Consider the following 21,075-nt stretch of genomic DNA (forward strand, 5'->3'; position numbering starts at 1 on the left):
TCCACTTCAATCCATCCAAATGAAAACTGCTACATCAAATTCCCGAACTTCTACTAGTGAGATTACTTCACTCTCTCATTCACAAACATCTCCATTTATTCCTTTTTCATTTCCCTTTTCTCTACCGATCACTTCAGTTATTTCCATTTCCTCTACACAAATGAATAGTGCTAGCCAAGAAGTACTATCATAGCTGCCAGTGCTTCTTTCATCACATCCACCTCACCAATTGTTACAATGGTAGCTAGACCATGGTCCAATTTGGGAGATGTTCAAATGCCATCACCACTTCATCCTCTACCAAAACATACTGAAAGATGGATTCCCAAATTCAATCTTGATGATGGGCTACTTACTGAAGAGCACCTTCATAATTATATGTTAGCCATCAATCTTAATGGCATAGATGAAGAAGACGTGGTTGTTAGATTATTCCCGTACACTCTTAAAGTATCAGCAGGGCCTTGGTACTTTTCATTAACAACCAATTCTATTACTAGTTGGGATATTTTTGAAGAACATTTTTTGACTAAATTTGGTGATGATCGCTCAACCACATCTCTTATCAATTTACTTTCCAATTTAAAAACAAATTCAGGGGAAAAGATAAAAGATTTCAATTCCAGATTTAACAAATTGTTAAATAAAATCCCAGCTACTTCTAGACCTGGTGTCGATGTACAAATTGAATGGTATATTTCATTTCTTCCTTCTAACATAACGATTTTTGTAGATAGAGCTAATAAAAATACCTTAGTAGAAAATATGAAAGAAGCTGTGTATGTAGAGAAGGGGATAAATGCACTAGAAAAGAAAAAAGATCAGGAAGAAAGAAAATTGAAAAAATTTACATTTAAGGATGAGACAAAAAAGAAATCACTTAAAGATCCCTTTGATCTTGAAGGCTTGCAACAAGTCCTTAAAACTTTGTCTAACGAGATGGTAGAGATAAAAAAAAAAGTAGTTGAATCTTCTTCCAAAAAACCTTTTAGACTATTAAGAAGAAATCAACCACCTAATCCACAACCTCCAAACACGATATCTAATGCAGAAACTAATGATGAAGATGAGGAGGAAGCAACATTTTTTGCTAATGAACCCCAAGATGAACAAATAGCTGAGTTAAATGGAATGTTGGATTTTATTCTTCCTATTTCTGATAGTGGAAATGAATATGAAGCATTACCTATTGGCACAAGAAGTAAAGGTCTAGTTGATCCTATACAACCAATTCAAAAACATAAACCTTCAACTTCCACTGCTAAAGATAAAGTTGCTGTTAAAAAATCCACTTCCACTTCCCCACAAGTAATTCCGTCTTCATCCAATTCTCCATCTTCAACCAGAACCTTAGTAGTTTCAGATACTATTGAGTACAATATAGTTGAGGATATGAAGAAAATAAAAGCAAACATTTCCCTTCATGAACTCACTAAACTCAAACAACAATAGAAATGTTTATTGAAAGAATTGAACACAGTATCTGCTTCTCCTCTTCTTGCTGTTGTGGTATTCAAAGCTTCTAACGGAATGGGTAAACCTCCTGGTCATTCATTATTCGATTCCTATGATGCTATTATGATAGGTGACAAGTCTAATTCACATATCCATCCTTTTCTTTTGACTTTTGAAATATTTAGTAAAAATGCACATAACTGCTTGGTAGATTCAGGGGTTTCTTTGAATATCATGCCCTATTCAGTTTGCCTAAAATTAAACATGTTACCCCAGAAAACCCCAGTTCACATTGTGCAACTCGATAGGATAGAAGTGAAAGTCATAGGAGAAATGAATTCAGTTCTTATTAGATTATCTTTGAAACCTGAAGTTTGTCAAATAATTGATATATTAGTTGTTGATATCCCAGATTTCTACGGTTTAATTCTTAGTAGAGATTGGTCAGAAAAACTACACGGTTATTTTTCCACTGATTGGCCTCACTTATGGCTCCCATTTAATGGAAAGATAATCAAATTAGAATCAATCGAGAAAAACACATGACACATTTGGTAACAGATTTCGAAGGTGAAAATGAGGCAGCAACATTTAATAACAACATTCTTGGAAACTACCCTAATGAATCATTTTTTGAGAATTTTAAAGCACAAACGTCACCATTTTTGAGTAATTCTGTAGCTTCTCAAATTGAAATTTTTTCACAGATTGACTTTTCCATATGTGTAAATATGTTAGAAAAACCATTAGTTAATTATTTATTCTGGACATTATATTTTGATAGGTCAAAATCAAGTGATGGTGCAGGAGCAGGTTGCATACTGATTAATCCCGAAGGTGTGAAGACAACGCTGACTTGCAGATTGGAATTCGAATGCACAAATAATATTGCAGAATATGAGGCATTGGTCCAAGGTATGTACAAAGCAATTAGCCTTGACATTAAATACCTTCAAGTTTTTGGATATTCAGAAATTGTAATTAAACAAGTCAGAAACATGATGCATTGTATCTCTACACACTTGAAGTATTATCAATCTTTGGTTTAGTCTCTCACTTCACATTTTTTAGCATTTAACATTTCTACTATTCCTAGGATTCAGAATGCCAGCGCTGAACTTCTTGCTAACGTTGCATCAAAAATGATCCCATCCGAAGATTACAACTCCGATCAATTTTCTGTAGAGTTAATCTTTAGACCATCCATTCCCGAAAATATCACCAATTGGTGGGTATTTAATGATTATGAAGACATTTTAAGCTTCTTAACTTCTGAAAAATCATACGATGACCAAATAATTGATGAAGATGAACACTACAATCAATTAAAACAGAAAATCAATGGTAATCCCATACCAAAATCTGTAGTTAAACTGGAGGATATCTATGATTTAAAAGACAAATTTAAGAGAGTTACTAATTCAAAACTAGAAAGTTCAACTTTGAGATTTAAATTAATAAACCTTGGGAAAAATATTAAACCTCAGAACATCAATTTAGGACTTGGTCTCTCGTTTGAAGAAAGATTATCCTTTATTCATTTGTTAAAAAAAGATAAGGATATCTTTGCTTGGAGTTACGAAGATCTCAAAACATTTGACACTTCCATCATTCAACACACAATTCCAATGACATCTAATGATAAACCTGTCCAACAAAAATTAAGGAAAATTCATTCGAACTTAGAAAATCATATCAAAATGGAATTGAATAAACTCCTTAAGGCTAAAATCATTTTCCTAGTTAAGCATTCAAGATGGGTTTCCAACTTGGTACCTGCTAGGAATAAAAACGGTGATATTTGCATTTGTATAGATTTTAGGAATCTTAATAAGGTCAGTCAAAAGGATAATTTCCTGCTACCCACTATGGAATATATTTTATGATCAGTTGCTGGTTCCTAACTTATGTCTTTCCTTGATGGTTTCTCAGGATATAATCAAATCATGGTCCACCCAGATGATAGGCTAAATACTACTTTTAGAACTAAATGGGGAACTTATGCCTACCAAAAAATGCCATTCGGTTTAATAAATGCAGGAGCCACTTTCCAACGAGCCATGGATATAGCTTTCAAAGGTCTGTTAAATAAAACGACTGTTTTTTATCTGGATGACATTACTGTTTATTCAAAGAACAGAAATAATCATTTGCAGAACTTAAGACAAATTTTTGAACACGGTAGAAAATATGAGATTTCATTAAATCCGAAAAAGTCTTCTTTTTATTTTATTTTATTTTTTTTCTCGCTCTTAGTGAAGGGAATTTTTTAGGATTCATCGTGTCAAAAAATGGAATTTACATTGACCCTGATAGAAAAAAAGAAATTTCAGAATTTCTCCAACATATAACAAAAAAAACATGCAATCATTTTTTGGACAGATCAATTTTGTCAAAAGATTTGTCCCTGATTTCTCACAAATTATTTTGCAGTTACAACAAATGATTAAGAAAAACACAATTTTTAAATGGAGTCATCATGAAAAGAAAGCATTCGATTTAATCAAACATGCAATCATCAATGCTCCTTCTCTAATTACTCCGAATTTCTCCGATCATTTCATCTTATATACCTTTGCTTCTTCAACATCTTATGCCACTGTTTTGACACAAATTGATAATTATAAAATTGAAGCACCCATCTCAACTTTCAATCCAAATTTTCAAGGTGTTGAATTGAATTATTCAGAGGTAGAAAAACAAGCATTTACTGTATATAAAATATGTAAAGCATTTTATACATTTTCTTTTAAAAACACACACGAAAGTAATAGTTCCATTCCCAACAGTGAGGGAAAATTGGGTAAGATATTTGCAGGAGTATGATATTGAAATAAAACCAACCAAAATTATCAGAGGGCAAGGTTTCTGCAAGCTTCTTACAGGAGAATCCAACATACCAGCTAAAAAAAAATACTTGTAATTATTGCACTATTAAATGGATGGCATACTGGATTGTTATTGGTTAAAAGGTAACCCTTTCAAGGCTATCAATGTCTGCTGGCAGCAGTGGCTGTACCTATGACAAATGAGTACACTACAAAGTAAGTAATAAGAGGCCCCCTACATTATTTTTATAAACTAATTAATGACTGATACAAGTAAATAAAGGTGCTTTTTTTCATTCACGAAAGGTTTTTTAAAGAAATTGCAAATTAATGAGTTTTATAGTCAGAGTAATTTTATTTATCTTAATGTTTCGAAAAGTAGTTTCCACTTCTTAGATTATTTTTATTGAATTTTAGGAAAATTTCATTTATCAAAGATAACCGGTTCTTCCAGTAAATCACCAATTGTTGTACTGTTCAACAACCCCCATTTTAATATATTATAAATTTCCTATGAAATTTATTATATTAAAATAGGGACCCTATAGTTTTAGAAAATTAACATAAAAATTGTTAATAAAGAACTATAACCAAAGTTTAATACTTAGGCTTTTTAATTAAAACCCAAGTATTAAACCTTGATTATCCAAAAAAAACCAAATTTTAATAGCTCCCGAGACCAAAACTATAATTAGGATTCAAAAACCTTAAGTATTAAAAAATATGGGTTATTTAATAAAAAAACAAAATAATCGAAGTTTTTTAATTACCAAAGGTTTTATCTTTATAAACTCCGACTCGTCCAAATCCCACATCGCAAAGTTTCTAAAGGAAAAGACTTCCCTGCATCACAAATAAAAAAAGTTTCATAAGGAAAAGCCCCCTCCACTAACTCTGTTGTGATTGTAAAAGTTCCAAAAAACTTAAGTCTTAACCTTAACTAACTGCGTTTGTGATTAGACTCGGACCCGATGGGAAAATCAACTGTGATTCAATTAAAATCTCAAATCCGTGGCTATCGCAGTTTCCAAAGGTCTTGCCTCTTGCTTCCTGCCATAATCGATTGTGATATGCGATATAGCCAAACCCGCTGGGATTATTCACTGCAATTCATTAAAATTTCACTTCCGCGCAATTGCAAGAGCCTAAAGGTTCTACCTCGCTTCACACCACCGATTGCGATTGTGATTAGTGACATCATATCCACATCACAAGTGACATCATCATCCATGTCATCTTACACATCGCAAATCGAAAGTATTCAGGACTCAAACCATATTCCTTTGCTTTTGTTTCGAATGCCAATTGCGATATGACATCATTAATGACATCAACTGCCATGTCATCACCACATCATCTGCCATGTCACATGCCACATCACATCATGATGTCATTCATGACATCATTTCCACATCACCTCGGGACTTCGCAATCACAAGTTTCAAAGAGACACGCATTATAACAAATCCTTCACCCCAGTCGATTTGCGATTGTGATTAGTCCACCCAGACCCGACACGATATTTAAGTGGATATGAATGATTTCGCATCTAGGCTTATCGCAACTTTCATAATCTTGCCTCTACCTCTGCCTCCGCTATGAACACCAATTGAGATATAAAAGCCCGACTAACATTGATTTAATAAACGACTCATATCTACCCAGATCAACGGTGGAGAAGACTTCGGACCCCCCTATGCTCATGTTAAGTTTCTTAAAGGGGGGGGGGGGTCTGAAAAGTGGTTTTTCCCATCCAGCCATATATCCACGCATCACTCCTTTGTTCTTTCAGACTCCCCTCTTCACAAACCACTTACCACTTCCGACCTCCTCGAAAAAAACCATTAGTCATCCACCTTTCCGCGATCACGATTGCAATTTTATTTGAAGTACTCCCAATCTCCAAGCGATTGCGATTATTATGAGTTCTACCCCCAATCTACAAACGATACAAAATAAGATCGTAAAGTCCGACTTGTCTTGACACATACCTCACTCAACATTCCTCTCCATGATGGTTGTGTTCAGATTTATTACACTCTACGTTTTTATCCTCATTTTCTGCAAAACATGATTTGTTTCAAATAAAACTCGCTTATCAGTCTCATTTATTTTCAGTTTATCGATTCCTGTTTTCGTGTTCAGGTTCATGGAAGAAGAAGACAGTTGTGCCGATAAGCAAGAGTTCAGTTCAAACAGATGGACAAACATTCAGAGAATCCGATGGAACAAACAAAGCTAATGAAGACAACAAATCACATTCAGAACATTGCTACCAAAAAACTATTTTCCTTTAAGCATTGTTGAAGGTATCTGTTTAAATGCCCTCATCGCTATGCACAATAGATTTAGTTGTTTTATGCTATTTAAGCTTGCTTGTTGTACAAAATAAAGGTCCTGAATTTTATGAAGAAAGGCTTACGAAAACTCGCACTACTGTACTTTCATACTTTTCTCAATAGAACAACTGGAACATTGTTTAGTTATTTTCATAAATAATTTTGAGAAGTTACATTACTGTACTCCTGGAATCATATTTATGGGAAGGAATAAACTAATGCTATTTCTTTTATAAACTGAGTAGCGTACATCTGGTATTTCCATCTTTGTACCTCTGTTTTGTTTATAAATAAATAGTGAATTTATATTTTCATATTTCTTATTATATGTTATTTAAAGAACAATGTTACATGTATTCATTTTTGATCATGCTGCCGTTGAGTAATACACATGATTTTGAGTAACTAATTAATCAACATAATCATCTTGAGATATTTTCATTTCCATTGGTGTTTGAGAAATCTATATTGTCATTTACTAAGGAAAATCATTATAGATCTCATCTAGATAAAAGTTAAACAATATCGGGTTATAGAGTAGATTAATGCATATGTTTTGTATTTAATTCATTACTGCAAATCCATCTATTTCACTTCACTATAAGCATTACACATCCATTCAATAACCTTTCATTGGTAAATTGGTCCCATTATCCCCAATCGAAGTCACTACCTAAACGGAAAAGGAGTTGTCTTAAGGTCCGGACCAGGTGGTTTTCCCCCTGTGTTGACGTAGCGATTTTTGAGACCTCAACACACTATCAACATGGATTTTAAATGAATGTATTCAGTGAGGTTGAGGAACTTGTTTATTTCTGTTGGGTCAACTCATGTTTGTGTTATGGGCTTCAAAATTTAGATATAGTCATTGGATATTGCTAAAAAAGTTATGCTAAAATATGCATATTTTGAACACTTAAGACCTCAAGGAAAACGTTGGTTAGATATTAGTTAAGAGAAATTTTCATCATATTCATCTAACACATTTGAAGCTATAGAATTTGATGGTTTGTCATTGGAAAAAATTCCAACACAAATTAGTACATTGAAGAAATAGTACATTGTTTCAAACACTAAACAAGTGGGCTTGTTTAGTGCTGAAAGTAGTAATTTTTTGTTTTGTCTTAACAAAAGGTAGCTTTTTGTCAGTAAATGACAAATAGACATTTGCCTATTTTCTGTTAATTTTTTTTTTGTTTTTGGGAAATTTATGGAGATATACATAAACATGGAAGCCACCAATATATTGTTTTTTTTTTATATTGTTGTTGAGAAAGTTCATCATTCCAACCACCATTTGGTGGATGGTGATGAACATAACACACGCACTTTCTAGTTTTTATGTTGTGCTAGTTTGAATGCAAATCAAAGAGGCACTACTTAACCACTTTGTGTAGCATGAAATGGTGGAAAAGGTTGAAACTAAAGCATTTATACTAAGGTATAAAAATGAAAATATCCATAAGAAAATTGAGGGCTTTTAAATGAATTGATTCAATGAGGTTCATGAACTTGTCTATTTTCATCAGGGTAACTCATGTTTGCATTATAAGCTTCAAAATTTAGAAATAATCACTATATATTGCTAAAAAACTTATGGCAATAGATGCAATGTTTGAACACTTAGTATCTCAAGGAAATGGTAGATGGATAACAATTCAAAGAGTGTTCCATATTATTAATCTAACATATCTAAAGCTATAGAGTTTTATCACTCATCATCGAAAAAATTTCTTGTAGGAATTAGTAAATTGAGAAATCTAGTCTATTTTGAAAATCAAACAAGTGGGCTAAAAGTAGTGATGTTTGGAAAATATTAGATGGTGACTATCTTTTTTATCAAAAGAGTGGTGAGAAGGATTAGTTTTAGATAACTGGTGTTGGGAAAAGGCATTATATCAATGAACCAAATGAGTAAATGCAACATTTGATAATGCAAAACAAGAGATACTTCTATACTTAACAATGATATAATTTCTTCTTTTAATTCTATATATTCTTAGTTTGTAAAGTCTAAACAAATTGAAGATTTACATAATCCTTTTATCTTAAGTGCTAAATCATTTGAGGATAGAAATTAATTAGTAACGTCTTTCCAGATTAGACCAAGGATGGTATCTAAATATTTAGAGGATAAGTACCCCTTTTCTAAGGATATATATATATGCATATTGTTAGGGAGTTCCTCATAAGGTTGATTATGATAAGGTAGAAGGATCTTCATTATTGTCCACAAAGATTGAAATGACTCAAATGACACTAGATGAAGTTGAAAAGAGAGCATTAAGAATACTCAAGCCCCCTCCCAAACATTTAGAAAAAGCTTCTACAACCAACAACCTCAAGGATTTGGAAAACCTACTTATTGTAATGACATGTTTGTTGAATGGTGTTGCCATTGATGCCAACATTGGTCTATGAACTCTCTTAATATTCATTTAGTTTGCATTGAATGGAAGATGCAAATGACAAGAATGCTTATAAGAGTGGATAGAAAGCCCCAGATGCCCCACACTTGTTGAATAATTTGAGGATTAATATTAGTGAATTTTCTCCCATAACCATCTTCATTAAATTTTCCTCCTCGTGCTAATTCCAATGGTAAGTGGCATGACATGTGGATTCTCTCGGTTGAGGAGATAAGGATTCTTGAAGTTGAAACCCAAAAATCATGGTCAAGATCCCCAAAATAAGAGGTTAAGGGATATTTGTTGGTTGGATTATTAAATGGAACTTAGTCTCAAGAATATTTTATTAAATTGTAATGGGATTTTAATCATTTGCATGTGGACTATCCCATCCTAATTCGATCTATGAAGAAGGTTTCTAGTTATAAATTACTTGGAATTTACTTCGGCCCTAATGGTTGTTGATTTTGGCTCCAAAATTTCAATTTTCAAATTCAAATTTTAAGGATTTTTTAGGTTGTCTTCTATTCCTTCCTAATCAGGTCAACGCCTTTCTAGAATCTTCCATGACCTCTATAAAAAGGCAATCATTTGATCTCCAAAGACACAATTTCAACACATATCTTGACAAATATTATATGTGTTTCCTATTGGTTTTATAGTCATGATCAACAAAAGAATAGGTTGTTTTTTTAGATAGTTCTAGGCATCTAAACATTGATATGTGTTTTGAGTTTTCTTTGGGTTTTTTTGTGCACCTTTTGAGGCCATTCGACCCTTTTCTGACATACATACAAGGGATTTTTTGTGGAGTTTCTATGCATTGGGCTATAGCATTCTCATCTAAAGAATTTTCAAGCATACCACTTGTGCCACTATGAATGAGGACACATTATGAAGCTTCATACTGATGTTTTTGGCTCCATACATTGAAGTTCTGTGACCTATTCCATGGTTATTCTAAGATCAATTTTGAAGATTTGTTTTAGGAGTTTATTTGATTTCACTGAGTTTTAAAACCTTAATTTGTGGCATGATTTGAGGCTAAAATACCTAGTGTATTCGTCATTCATTAGGGCATATTTTGTTATTATATTGCTGGTAATTTTCGCTATTTTGAAGGTTGATTCATGCCCTAATCAGAGGATCATTTTGGCAGTTTTCCTAAGGTTATCCTTAGCCTATATGAGATTCAAACTAGCATTGTACCGAGGGATAATTCAGTGACCTACATCCACACTAGATTCAACCTTCTTGAGGCTGTACTCAATGACACAAATTTGATCGAGTTAGTAGGTCTCAAGCCATTTTCAGAACCTACTTGAAGACTATACAAACCCCACCCTTTGAAAATTGTTGTGACTTTTTGACTTGAAACTATTTTTGTAACCCTCTAAGTTGATTTGTGGCATTCTATGGAATATCTTTGGATTTTTTAGCACATGTTTTCAACCTCCCTTGATAGACCTAAATAGAGTATCACTACATTATTCACTTAAGAATATCTATGAGGATCAAGGAATATATAGGGTTTTCATAGGATTTGTTATTATTTTTCAAGTAATGTTTGTGGTGAAATTTGAGTCCAAAATCTGAACTGAGCATACCTTGTAAAGAATTTGTGAAGTGTTGAAGTTTTTATATATAACATTAATTCTAGTGCTTTTGTGGAGGTCTATTATCCTAAGACAAAATTTTACTCTACTTCAAGTCATCGTTGAAATCAAGTCATGGCGTAGAAGAGGCGATCCTTGGCATTGCAAATAGAGGTATTGTTTGATGTACTATGTTCATATTTTAGAATTATACAAGAGTCATTTATGTTTTGGTCAAGTTTTGGGCTACAACAAATCAGTTAAAATTCTCATTAAAAGCATAAAGACCCTAACTAATCACTAATTGAGAAGTTTCACTTACAATAGTGGAAGCTCTGCGTTCTAACTAAGATAAGGGCAGTGAATCTAAACCATTAGAGGTCAGATCAGTGTCAGAAAGACATAAACAAGTATTTCTTTGGAAACCAACATATTTGAAGGTATCTTCAAGGTTTGAGTAGAGAGAGGGTTAGCAAGGCTTGACACTATCTAATCAAAGCTAGATATTGTGCATACTCTTGTACGTATAACAAAAGATGTGTGAAGTGATGATTGTGTGATTTAGGTATAGATTATTTTGCTGATACTATGGGAGATTAGTAATTTCTGTTCCTGAAGAATTATCATACAGTGAGCAAGTGGGTGTCATGTCTTACTCGCTTATGTCTTGCTTGTATAGCTAAGTGTTAACGAAGTTTGAATATGTTGAACATATTGTTGTAGAGGTTTTCTTTTGGTGCTTAAATGGTGTTGTTAGGGTCTCACAGTGAGATGCATTGCTTGAGTAGAGATGGTAGGGTTGTCATGCACATGCTGATGTATGTGTGAGGATGTTATTGAAAGGTCAGAGTACATGTTTTGATATTTATATTGTTGACCATTATTGGTGAGAATATTATTGCTATTATTGAGTCATTGATCAGTGCTGAAAGAGTTTGTGTTATAGAAACAAATTATCTTGATATTGTTGTATGTTGATGAATGTCTATCATAAGAAAGTGCAATGCTAGATCATCTAGGGTTGTTGTTGAAATATAAGGTTTGTATTGCAAAACTGCAAGTTAGGGTTATTGATGACAAATTATATGGATGACGTCAGACTTTGTTGTATGAACATTTATTCAGGATTGACAACCATATTGTGACAAAGTAGCTTCTTGTGTGGAAAACTTTGAAATATAGTGAGAGTGGTAACAATATAGTGGCAACAACGTTAAAGATAATGTTGAATCTTATTCAATTATCTTATATCTTCAGCGTGGTAGGGTGGTGTAAGGCAAATATTGGAGTCTCCTTCAGTTTGGAGCTTGAAAACAGTTCGAGGCAAAAGGGTGGTGCTAGGGTAGGTTTGAACTTGAGAACGCTCCAGGGTGGTAGGGTGGTGCTAGGGCAGGTTGGAGGTTGTGTAGGGAATTGGAGCATCCTTTCAGTTAGAGCTTATAAATCTAGGGCATTAAATCTAGTAAAATAAGGTGTTTGTGCATCCTTCCAATGGGAGTTGGTAAACTAGCACATTGGAGCATTCTTCCAGCTAGAGCTAGTAAACTAGGGCATTGAAGCATCCTTTCAGTTGGAGCTGACAAAGCAGGGGGTTTGAGCCTCATTGTAGTTAGCTGGAGAATCTTGGAGGTTGGAGCTTCCTATTTATGTAATTTTTAAAGACCTATATCAAGAAGCATTCCGTGATTTTTCTCCTAGAAGGGTTTCCACCTAAAAATCTCTTGTGTACTGTCTTGGATGTTATGAGTTTTTGAATGGTTTTGCTAATTTATGTTTTGATCTAATGCTAATGATAATTAATTCTCTGCAAAGTTAAAATTGACTAATTGAAGTGAAATAATTATTCACCCCCCTCTCAATATTTCCAACATATGTCTAAGTTTATCACCCTTTTTTATAGGAAAGTCGCAGTGATAAAATTGGATCCTACAAATGATGCTTTTCTCTATGAACATGTTTTCAACATTAAGGATGTAATCAATATCAAATATGTAATGACTAAATGTGGACTTCGCCCCAATGGAAGCCTAGTTGATGGCATGATTTACCTAGAGAAGAACATAGATTGGTTGCAAACTCAACTAGAGCCTCTTGCAAAAGAGCACTACCTTCTCTTTGATTTCCCAAGGTAGGTTTATCTCTTCACGATTCATTCAAATTCCAAGAACATCGATCTTGAGATGCACAAAAGTATACACTACAGTCTTGCAAAAATACACTCAGTTGATGCCCATATTGTTGTAATCACGAGAAATATATTAGTTCTCCATTATTGTCTTTGACACCAATGTTGCATCTAGAACTACCACATATTAATGCAGTTTCCAACATGGATCTTACTGAAAGTTTTCAAAGTCTCTCTTTCAATTTAAAGTCTACATAGATGTGTATGACTTTTCATATTTATAACAATATCTAAATCAAGATCCTTGTTATCTTAAGTGAAAAAAAAAACTTAGCAAGGCATAGCATGAGTTGATTGAAGACTATGTTACATAAAATCTAATAGCTAATTTGGGGAGGAATGTAAGTTATTAGAAAAAATTAATGGCATGTTCCACAATATTTTTGAAGGTGGATTTTTTCCATCGTTGAGATGGTGATCTAGGTGGATGTCGATGAATCACCACAATCAATAATCATTTTCTACTATTGGTGGCTTACAAGTTGATTGTTTCGGTAATATTTGAAAGGTGGAATAAAACAAAATAAAAGTCTCATTGCTAGTTTTTACCATAGTGATTTATGGTATTCACCCATGGTTTTTTTGCAACCCATGGTATTTGAAATATAATGAAAGTGCATGAATCTAGGTGAAAATACACCCATAAATAATATAAATATGGGCCTTCACCATTGTAAAAGTAATGAAATTTCTCATGATGTAATCTTATGACATTTTTACCATTTGACGATGTATTTATGTGTTTCTCATTTTACTGCGAGTTTAGGTTACATAATACATTTAATTTGTCAAACTGGGCTTTGTAGACTTGTGAGGCAATCTGTGCAATATACATAAGAGGCAAGTCATTCATGTTGTTTTGGTGACCTAAGAAAAGAAGCTCATGGGGATTCAGACTCGGATGGAAGGATTTACTTAAGGACAATTCATTTACTTGGCTACATGATGCCTCACACACCCAATTTTCATCTAAGGGTGAGTAGATTAGTGCAATTGGGTGGATTTAAATCTAAGCTATTCTTCAACACCCAAATTTGCAGCGTTTATTTGTAAAGCATGCTAGAATACCCCCCAAAAAACTAATCTATGAACTTAAGAAAGTCATAAAACCACACAATCACTTCGATATAAAATTGAATGGAAATTAACTGAGCATAAAATATATTCAAAAAATCAAAAACATAAACCACAATCTAATCCTACTTGCAAAAAAAATTAGAAAAGGAATTGGCATGATATCGCACCTTGAGTGACCCCCTACTCAAGGCCTTCTTGTGCATCAACATTGTTAAGTGGTCAACATAGTCTTTGAATTACACTTTAGATTCATCCACAACAACACATAAGAACAAAAAAACAAAAAAAACCCAAAAAAAATTACACACATAACTTACAATCTCAATTATATTAAAACATAGTAGCGATTACAAAGTTCATTCCACAATCACAAATACACACTATAAGGTGCCCATATATATAAAAATTTAGGAGTCTAATTTCATTACTGAGATAACAATATAACTCTACTTGGTAAACTAAACATAGATAAAAATAACAGTGCACTATTAATAAACAACGAACTATAATAGATTCCAGTGGCATGATCACCATGAAATCTAAATATGGCTTCACAACTTTTGCCTAGAGCCAATATAAGCCTTTTGATTCATGCTTGTTCAACTGTAGATGTGGTCGCTCCAGAGATTCCAAGGGTTGGTCAGAGCTGGGGAAATACCACATGTGCAAAGCAAAGACTTCCCAATAATTTATGATAGCCTATGTTTTTGGAGAGAATATATGTTTATACAAATTGGCCCAATGACCCATAGTATTAGGTGCCAATGCACATTCTTATCTTGTACATCTATCTCTGTGATAGTGATCCTCATAACTACAAATAACTGAGGTCCCTTTTTACATCTCGCCGCAAAGAAATAATAGTGAAAAGGATCTTCGATATGTATCAAAAGTTCTTGATGTTGATTAAAATAACAAGGTCTTTGGACATCCTTGGCCTTAGAAAAGGTCCTCGACTCTCGATCAAAATGATAGGGTCAAATCTATGGTTGAAATTTCTCCCTTGATGCTTGACCAAAACTGATATGGTTATTGATAGCCAACCTAATAACTCAAGAAAACATTTTAACACTGTGATCAATCCACCATTTATTATTTGCACACCAAATGCTAAGCATAAACATATATATATATTCACTGAGTCACATAGCACCTACTCCTTGATACTTATTTAACAACCCTTAATTCTAACCAAAGCATAAGAAATAAAGAACTTAACAAGCATGTATATATACCTATGAGTATATGAGCAATGAATGATGTATATAATGATTAGAGATTGGGAAAAGAGGGATAAATCGGGAAAAGGGGATGGTTTAGTTGACAAAAAGAGTGCCAATTCAATGGATCATCACCATTTAGTAAAGATAATTAAGCTCTTTCATTTTATTTATCCCTCTACATTATTTGTTTTATGCACTTGTGACATATTCTATAGTCAAGATTTCCTCTACATTATTTTCAAACAATTGTGGCATATTCTATTATCAATATTTAGTTTTGGTCCTCAAACAACCTAAATCAATGGTATCAAAGCAATCTTCTCCTCATATTTTCCCTATGCATGTCCTTGATGAGGTCAATGTATAAAGAGTTGAATCTCAAGCTAGTTTCACTTGGGGACATTGACTCTTGCTAGCCCAAGTGACCTCCCATGGTATAATAAAAGTGAAATGATGGAGTAGGAGATCCTTTCAAGTTGTTGCTTGAGGAAGCATTCACATGACATAGGAATGTGATGATGGATAATTTCACCCATATCCTTTGACGACTTCCAACAACAGTCGAGACACTTTCAACAAGCAACAATTTTGGAGGTGTGACACCCTTCAAGATACAAGTTAACTTTGATATTCCTTTATTTAAAGGAAAAATATATGCATATGATTTGGATAAATCGTTAAATCTTTTAGAGGGCTATTATTATGTCCATAATTTTTCCAACAATGAGAATAACACCTTTGCGCTCAGGAAAGCCCTTCCCTATGTCAAATATTAGTGGAAACGTTACTAGGAAAGACAAAACAATGACAAGTATGGGATATTCAATGTAGGCCCTACTTGGGCCAATTTTGTTGATGCCATCAAGGAGGAATTCTACCTTGTATGAAACTATGATGACTAATACATGAGATGGACAACTCTAAGAAAAGAGAGAGACCAAAAAATGCCAGAGTATGACAATATTTTCCATACCTTTCTCTCAAAGTTGGGTATCAAAGGCTCTAAGCGACATCTAGTTTTGAAGCATCATAGTGGCCTACATAGGCACATCCAAATGGATATGGATTTCCTAGACATCTCCTCATTAAGAGTCACTTATCGATATGTTGGTAAGCTAGAGCATAAATTGAAGCAAAGGAATAAATGGGAGTTTAGGTATGCAAACTCTCCGAAACAAAAGCTTGGAAAAGAAGGCTCTAACTCACATAACAAGGGACAATGAAAGGAGATACAACCTCAAGATAACTAGCCCAAGTCATAGGAAAATAAGGGTATTGGGAATTCAAAGAAGGACAATAGAAAGTGGTGCACGTTCCACAAAATCCCTTGGCACAAAACTAATGAATGCTACTTGAAACAACCATTGTTGGTTGCGACCAAAGAGAAAAAATACACTTTAGTTCAGATTTTGATTCAGAACATGATAAAGGAAATTTGATCATTGATGTAGAACCAATGCTACCATTACAACTACGAAGATCCAACCAAAAGAGTCAGAGGAGCCTAAGGAGGGGGATCACCTCTTCTATTCATAGATGTGGGTGAAGGGGACCCCACTATATTTTATTGTTGATAGCGAGATCTAGACGAACCCAATCTTAGCTGAGGTCATCAAGAGATTGAAGTTGTCGACAATGCCACACCCCCAAACATACACCATTGGTTGGTTGAGCCATGGATGAGACAATCGTGTCAGACAATAATGTTGCCTATCACATGGCATCAAGCCCTTCAAAGATTAGTAACTATGTGATGTTTCCACGCTTGAATTTGGTGAAATTCTTATGGGAAAAACTTATATGTGGAAACATCATGCTGTCTATGTGTCTCAACCTTGTACTTTTATTATTACTTTGTGGGATTAACTTTATAAGATACGAAAGGTAGTTACAACTATAGGAAATTAATTAGTCTTAGAAAAACAATGCCAAACAATAGTCTCTCATACTTCCAAGTTTGTCCTCTTCATGGTTTGGTTAGAAGGAGAAAAAAAGGTCACTACAACCACCACATATTCAATGAAATATCTCTCTACTGAACATAAATAGGTGGATAAGATTGTAGAGGGGCCTAGATACATATTCACATCACCTACAAGGGTGCCTTTACACTTCGAAGTCAAACATCCACATACATGGGATGAAAACCTTCCCTATGCTAAACATGGCTATAAAGTACTCCCATGCTCATGTCGAGGTAGATAGAGCATCCAAGTTTGTGGAAGGGATCCAACACCTCCAACAAAAGGCTCATGATATCATATAGAAAGCTAGTGCCAAGTACAAGCATCGATATGTCCAACCTCAAGTTCCACACAAGTTTCAGGTTGGTGATAAGGTGTGGTTGCATTGACATAAAGAGAGCCTCACATGCCCCCATAGGAAGCTCATACCACTCTGTCATGGGCCTTACACAATCACAAAGGTTGTGGGTGAAAATGATTTTGATTTGAGTATTCCCCTTTTCCTTGGATTGCACCCGATGTTTAATTTGGAGTTGCTTTGGTAATATTTTTCACCCTTTATGGACACCTTGGAGTAAACCAAGCAATTTCCCCCACAAAATTCAATCTTGACTACATTCAACATGATACAATTGATCATCTTATGAACACCAAGATTAAGGATATGCACCAACACCATGTGCAACTCTATTGGGTTGTTAAAGTAGGGCAACTTCTTCACCACGAAAGGTGGCTCACTACGAGCCAAATTTAGTAGAAGTTTCCTCATCTAATAAGGGAACTTGAGGCAATGGAGACCATTGTTTCCTATGGGGGGGGATTGATTTAGGTGGATGTTGGTGAATCATCATGGTCAATAATTATTTTCTACTATTGGTGGCTTACAAGCCCATGGTTTTTTCAAACCATGATATCCACCCATGGTATTTGAAAGGTGGAAGACAAAAAATAAAAATCTAATTGTACAATTAGATTTTACCATATACAACCATTCATTAGTTTTTACACATGGTATTTTCCCGTGGTGTTTACACATGGTATTTGAAATATAATGAAAATGCATGACTCTAGGTGAAAGGGCACTTGTAAATAATATAAATACATGTGCTCACCATTGTAAAAGTGATGAATTTTCTCACGATGTATTCTTATGACATTTTTACTATTTATTAAAAATAATTAAGCCTTGTCCATACAATTTTTTCCTTTACATTATTTCTTTTATGCACTTGTGATGTATTTTGTTGTTGAGATTTCCTCTACATTATTTTCATACTCTTGTGACATATTCTATTTCCAATATTTAGTTTAATTTCTTAGACAAACCTAGATCAGATGTGGTTAGTCCTAATCTATAGACCCACCTTGGAAACAAGAGTTTAGTTAAATAGGGATAAATCTTAAATTCTTGAACCCCATGTTCCTTTTAGAAGGTAGAAACAAAAATTTCATCAATCTTTTTTTTGCTTAATGATAGTACAAATATATAGTTAGAAAATATGAGAAACTAAAAGTAGGGAATATTCTCAAGTCCCAATAATGCATAATTGAGAAGAAGTAATCTATAGATGGTTCTAAGCATCTATTTTCCCAATTCAAACTTGGGCTCCTTACTTTTATATTCACAACATAAATATAGACTACAACCTTGCAACAATGAGCTTACTTGATAACCATATTTGTTGGAAGCTATGAGAAAGTAAAAATGGTGAATGCTCCAATTCCTAGTACTACATAATTAAGTAGAACTAATATGGAAAATGGGTCTAAGCATATATTTTCCCAATTCAAAATTTGACCCCTTACTTGCTTAAATTGCAATAGAAGGATGGATTATAGTCTCACAACAATACTCTTACTTGATGCCCATATTTGTAGTGATCCTAGGTACCATATTAATGCTTTGTTACTATCTTTAACAATAATGTTACATCCATAACTACCACATATTAATGTATTGTAAAAGATAGTTCTTATTATAAGTTATGGAAGCATCATTTTCCATTTATAATTCCACATGGATGTGTAGGACTTGTCATATTTACAACAATATCTTGAGCAATATCCATGTTTTGTTAAATACAATAAAATTACAAAGGCAATATGTGAGGGGATTGAAGATTAGGCTACTTAAAACCTAAGATTCAGTTTGGGAATAGATGCAGGTTATTAGAGATGTAACTTTGGAAGAGATGCATGTTATGCTTTGTAGCGATTAATGAAGCTCTCACCCTTGTAGAGATATAACAAAATACAAACAAGTATTCTCTAAATTTCCATACAAGATAAAACGTTTAACTACAAAATGTTGAAAATTTCGCAAGGAATTAACATCTTTGATGAAGGCACAAGTCAAAGAAGCCATTCCTTGCTACATTGTAGAAAATCCTTGAAACCTTGCAACTGCTAAAGAGAGAAAATTGATCTGCAAAAGACACAAGATTTCTCTACCAAAATTCAGTGGAAATAAAATAATGAATAGAAACACAATCACACGTGGAACACAAAATTTATCTGGGGAACCCAACTAGGAAAAACCCCTCTTGCTTGTATTAAATCAACTAAAAATTTGATCTATTACATAGAATTTGCTTCAAGCTTGAAGCTCCCTACAATACTGATCAACTATACACAAGAATTGCCCACCACTTAGGAAAATAAGGCATGATAGGAAGCTCCTATTTCCTAGCGCAAATATGCCCCTAAAAAGTATTAATCTCTCCTATTTCCTTGCATAATTCCCAAGACAATTTTGCTTCTTGCTTCTCAATCTCTGCACAAAAAAACTTGTGTACCATCATAAATACAATTTGTGCCTTCATTCAATCTCAACAGGGAATTAAAATTGCATCACCTACTAGGGATAAATTTAACAACTGCAACAATTAATTGAGAGTAAGTTGAGTTAATAGAAAGTCAACTGCTCAACTAAACTCAAAACTCTCTATTATATAACTAGAGATCAGTTAACTGACTTACACTAGATTTAACTCCACTAGATAACTAATTTTAGCCATTAACTAGTCCACAACTCACTGAAGACCATCTAATTCAAATCAACTAACAATAAGTCAGTGATAGGCCACATCATACATGTTAACAAACAACTAACTCAAGTATCTATGAGATTGAATTCGAATTAGCATCTTTGACTAAGGCACAAGTCAAAGAAGCCATTCCCTGCTACATTTTCAACACAAAATATGTTGCAAAATATTAAAGATGTGTTCTTTAAGCATTTTGAAATAACAATATTTCTATAAGGATGATACTTGTACATTTTTTTGTTCATGTACTTTTATAACATCTAGGGTTGAAGCTTTATGCGCCTTTGTTGAGTCTTTCACCATTTTTGCACAAACCAAATCTAATTTTTCTTCCTATGATTGATGGACATTGCCATTCAAGAAAAAATAGGGTTCATGAGTGAACAAAAATGGAAGAAAAAAATCAATAAAATAAAAAATTCAAGCAAAGAAATGGTTGCAGAGGAATTAAACTCAAGTTACCTCATCTAAATAAAAAAAACCACCTTCTTCCATGAAATAACAACAAGTTTAATGAAGGAGACTATGGATGAAATTGTCTCTATCAACTTATCTATATATATACATTTCATGACATGATGACGGTAATATTTTAGATTTCAACATTTGAATTGGTTCTTGTTTGGCTTCCATAAACTTCAATACATGGAAAGGGACTTTTGGTTGCAAATCTTGACATCTTACTCTCTTCCTAATACTCTATGTCTAGCATATATTAAACAATTTCAATGTTCTCTATTACTATTTTCCAACTGCAAGTCAATGTTCGGTTTCAACACATAGTTAGTTGGATAAACAAATCAAAATACATAGCATAATGTATAATTAGCGAAAAACCTATACACTTATTTTTTTTTTCCTTTTTTCTTGCGACTTGCTTCAACTGAAACAATATGGAAACTTTGGATTACTTATTATTTTCTTCCCTCTTGTACCTTACATCAAAAATATGCA

At 33.7% G+C, this 21,075-nt stretch overlaps 1 pseudogene; it reads left to right on the top strand.

The window, feature by feature from the left end:
- Nucleotides 1–12,496: 12,496 nt before the first annotated feature.
- LOC149251694 (GPN-loop GTPase QQT1 pseudogene) lies at nucleotides 12,497–19,199 on the top strand (annotated as a pseudogene).
- Nucleotides 19,200–21,075: the final 1,876 nt, after the last annotated feature.

This window comes from Pinus tabuliformis, chromosome 7 (genome assembly GCF_031772625.1).
Source record: "Pinus tabuliformis cultivar Carrire ecotype Pingquan chromosome 7, CPIR1, whole genome shotgun sequence".
Lineage (NCBI taxonomy): Eukaryota > Viridiplantae > Streptophyta > Pinopsida > Pinales > Pinaceae > Pinus > Pinus tabuliformis.